We start from the raw sequence: 5,067 nt of genomic DNA, 5'->3' as shown, positions 1-5,067 counted from the left end.
CTGTGGACATTGATACAAGTTTCAAGCCATTGCAAAAAGGGCACCCCATCCTTATTTCATTACTATTTTTCTGGAAGCACGGGAACTGAGCACAAAACTCCAATATGATATTTTCGGAAGTCTACGTCAGTGACAGAATTAAGTGCCGCCATCTTATTTTTATGAACATAAACTAACAGCGAATTTACTTGGTTGTGATAAATGGATTTACTGTTTTCGCTTTGTGTATTAAAAACTCAGACATTGATTTGCTTCTTTAGATAGTTTTTTTATATTGTTTGCTAGGAAAAACGAATTTATCAGGTTTTCTTTGTGATTTGAGTGCTTACTTATTACATTTTGATCTCGTTTTGTTTACCGTAAGATTCTTTGCTGAGTGATGTGGCTGGATGTAGCAAAACGCACGTTTTGCAGTGAGAACTGTTTATTACAGGAGCTAAACAAGGTAGTCCTCTGAGAGTGAGTATCTTAAAAACTTAATAACAAAGTATCTACCCGGGACAGAGCCTCGAGGAGCAGAGAAGAGAGTAGTAGCCGGTCATAGGAGGCGAGGAACTCGCAGGCAACCACTACTGGTAACCACGCCGAAGTGGTGTGCCCTCGGGCGCGGATGTTGGAAGCCCAGCGGCGCATGTGGCACACAGCGAATGCGCCACAACTTGGCGGGTAGTGGGTGCGGCAGCCTGCGTCCGTCGCAAAAACGGAGCGGCTCTTTATCTGTCGGAGCCCGGAACGTGTCTGCCTCCAGACGTCGAGCCCTGACCTAAGTAACACCGGCCGAAGGATACATTCGTGATGTCACGAGGACACGTAACCGCGCTGACATAAATGGGCTCCGGCGAACGCAGCGCTACTTACAGTACGGCACGCTATACAGTGGCGCGGTAGGCGCCCCAAGACGCTGTGTCAACTGCAGGAGGCTTGACAGTACGCAGTACCTCGACTTCTATTTACAAACAACCTCTCGGGTGAGGTAGGGGCCGTTCCCGGCCCGCGAAGCATAGACTGATGTGTGATGGCCGAATATGCAGGGGCCTAGTCCTGCATATACTACATATACGAATAAAAAGCCTAGAAAATGATGAGGTCTTTCTGGAAACACCGGAATGACTGAAAGACTGAGGACTATGCGATCTCAAGAATCCAACCAAGATCGTGAGGCGAAACTTACTGTAGCTCGAGAACATTCGGTTTTAACTCGTTCTTTGGGAACTTCTCCTGAAATCGAAGTATGACGTAACTCTGATAGAGGGCCTCACTCCTCGCCACCCTTCACTCTCAGAGGCTTAAAGTTACTTCTCTCCAACGTTATATCATAGAAACGGAAATTTTGACGGGAAGTAGTGCAGGCGAGCAAGTTTTCATGTCCAGAATCCCTCATATACGGAAAATTTACCATTTCGTTTTAAACGTGTACAGTTCGTTGTTAGTTTATATTATGTGATGGCCACAAAGCACAAGGTCAGACTATGTATGCTGAGAGCGTCGACCTAATTACTTTTCGCACGCCCAGCTCTATGTGGCCCTCTTCCGTATTACTGAAGCAAACAAGTTCGTTCATGTCCCCAGTCATACTACTTTAAACTTTGTGTACAAAGAAGCTTTATAGGTCAAAAATAAACTCCACATGCACGAAATCCATAGCACGGCTATAAATACAAGTAAATACCAGAGCAACGTTGGGTGTTTCAGCTACTGCCTGAATATTGACCTTTCCTACTGGAACTCCTTGTTAATGTAGATGTAGGTAATCCGCATAACCATATTATTAGTTGATTATATGGTTCATCATGCTTAATTCAGATGTAGAGCAATTCGTTTATTTGTGCTGCCATCGTAGCTATTTCCAGTCTCAATGACTTCATTCTCAAAACTGGCCTAATACAGATGTATCGCAGTTTATCATTTGCTGCAACATATCCATAAACTTTCTAGATTTCACCATTGACGTCAGAACACAGATACATTGTTTCCAAATTTATAGAAAACTACAAATACAGCCACAGTAATACCCTCTTGCTCACAAACGTAGTAATACACAAACATGCAGCTTCCCACTCCATGGAGCATCGTCTCATATCTGTTCCCATGACCAACGAAGATTTCAAAGCAGAGTTAGACACACAAAATTTTATTGCCTCAACCAGTGGCTACATTCCTGTCACGATTGACCACATCTTGCATAGGAAACAAAAATTGAAAATTATATCCCTCCTCTAGGTCCCTCTGCTGTTCCTTCCACTTTTTACAGGAAGAGATATACGATACCATACGTAGGGCAGGTATCACACAGTGAAGCAAAATCACTGAAATCCTGCTACTACAGGACTTCCTACTATGTCAACAACACCACAGCCCAGTGTATGGGATGACCCAAAAGATTTTTAACATTTCAAAATTCACTAAAACAAATAAATGCCGTGTGACTAGGGCCTCCCGTCGGGTAGACCGTTCGCCGGATGCAAGTCTTTCGATTTGACGCCATTTCGGCGACTTGCGCGTCGATGGGAATGAAATGACGATGATTAGGACAACACAACACCCAGTCCCTGAGCGGAGAAAATCTCCGACCCATCCGGAATCGAACCCGGGCCCTTAGGATTGACATTTTGTCACGCTGACCATATTTTTTTTTTTTTTTAGATCTCATTTTGTTCTATATTTTTCTTTGAATTTGTTCGGAGCGGACGTCCGATGACTCCCGTTCAGGTTCTTTGTTGATCCTTTCACTCAGTTTTTTATTACAGAGGGTAGCTAACCCTCTGACCGAGCACGCTGACCTACCGTGCCGGCTACCATTCAGCTACGGGGGGGGGGGGGGGGGGGAGACAATACTTCACTGAATAGTGTAAGTACGGAGGTCAACATTGACACTCACATGCTTGAAATGACATGCGTGAATTTTTACCACTCTACCTACATTATTTTGTGAATTAGTGAATTCGTGCGTTTTCAATCGTTAACGGACTTTTGGGTCACCCTCTATTTTCAATATCAAAGATAAAATCCAGTTGTTAGGTAACAGTAGGGTATACAAAATTATCTGTCCAGATTGTGGTAAGTTTCATACGGGGGAATCAGGCAATGACATAGTAGCTAGTGTGGCTGAACGCGAATGCAACTGGAGGTTGCATAATCATTCTTTCACATTTTCTGAGCATGTACTAAATGAGGTCCACAATTACGAGCCACAGTCTCATGCCTCTCTCTTAGCAAACAAAGGCCAGAAACTAAATCTGTTTGAAGCCCTGGAAATCAACAAACATCCATCCCACTTGCCTGATTTGAACTTGAAGGACCAAAAACAGCTTATTACTTCCCCTCTTCTAAACTCCACTTAATCCTCTGTTTTCCATAACTTTCCATGCTGTATTTTCGTTCGTATTCCTATATTCTCCTGTAATTATTCATTTCTTTTTTATTTTGTTGTGATTTACTGTGCACTTCATACACACTGAAAAGATACAACATTATGACCACTGCCCACCGCGACGTTGGATGCCGCCTGGTGGCGTTGCGGGCACGTGACGTGACCTTAAAAGTATGTGAGCGGAGCAGACACGGACGAGGTATCATCTTAGCGAAGATATGGGTTGCCACTGGGGAAATCCATTGAGATAAGTAACTCTGACAAACGGCAGATTATTATTACGCACATCCTGTGAACGAGTATCTCGAAAATGGCGAATCTGGTCGAATGTTCACGTTCTACTGTCGTGAACATCTACGGAAAGAGGTAGGAGGACTGTGAAACTACCACTAGGCGCCAGATGACTGGACGTCCACGACTCTTCATAGAATATGAGGTTCGGAGGCTTGTCTGCTTCGTAAAGCAGGATAGACGGTGATCTGTGGCATCTCTGAAGAAAGAGCACAATGCTGGTGCACGCACAAATGCTTCGGGGCACACCATTCGACGTACATTTTCGAACATGTACCTCCGCAGAAGATCACCCCTACGTTCCACATGTTGATCCCACGACATCGTCAATTCCGATTACAGTGTGCACGGGAGAATAGGGGTTTTGACCATCGGTCAATGGAAACGTATCGGCTCTTCGGGTGACTCGCATTTTGGTCACACTGGGTCGATGGTCGTCTCCACAGACGCTGTTATCGAGGTGAACGGCGGCTCGAAACGTGCAGCGTGCCACGGAAACAGGCAGGTGAGAGCAGTATTATGCTATGGGAGACATTCTCCTGCGCCGGCCCTGTGGCCGAGCGGTTCTAGGCGCTTCAGTCTGGAACCGCGCGACCGCTACGGTCGCAGGTTCGAATCCTGCCTCGGGCATGCATGTGTGTGATGTCCTTACGTTAGTTAGGTTTAAGTAGTTCTAAGTTCTAGGGGACTGATGACCTAAGATGTTAAGTGCCATAGTGCTCAGAGCCATTTGAACCATTCTCCTGCACTTGCATGCGATCTGTCGCAGTAATCGAAGACACGCAGACATTAACGTACCACCTGCATCCCTTCATACTTGATGTCTTTCCCTACGACGATGTCAACTTTCAGCAGTATAGTTGTCCGTGTCTCGGAGCCAGAACCGTGTTTCAGTGGTCTGAGGAGCATTATAGAGAACTAACTTGTGATGTCTCGGCGACCAAATTCGACGGATGTAAATACTGTGGAACCCATATGGGTCGCTATCGGGCGACATCACCGCTTACTCAAATCAGGGGCCCGTTATTTACGCGAATCACATGATTGTGCATAGACAGCTGATGTCACATACCTCCGTAAACCTACCAGCAAACTATCGCTTCCCTGCTACGCAGAATCAGTGATGTATTTCGTTCCAAAGACGGACAAATAATTTATTGATCAGATGGTCATAATGTTTCGGCTCATCAGTGTATCCCGTTGTTACAATTGTTACTTGGTTTCTATATTACTTTCCATGCATAATTTCTCTTGAAGTAGTCTTGTCAGGTAAAAAATTGTATTTTATAGGGTTTATTTATTTAATGTGAACTGTTATACAGGCACTGTTTTTAGAGTTCAGTCGCAATGTTTTCCTTGATTTGCTTCATTTATATGTATTTGTTGTTCAACTTTGTGACTTTTAC

The sequence above is a fragment of the Schistocerca nitens genome, chromosome 3 (genome assembly GCF_023898315.1).
Source record: "Schistocerca nitens isolate TAMUIC-IGC-003100 chromosome 3, iqSchNite1.1, whole genome shotgun sequence".
Lineage (NCBI taxonomy): Eukaryota > Metazoa > Arthropoda > Insecta > Orthoptera > Acrididae > Schistocerca > Schistocerca nitens.
This window is presented reverse-complemented; position numbering follows the sequence as displayed.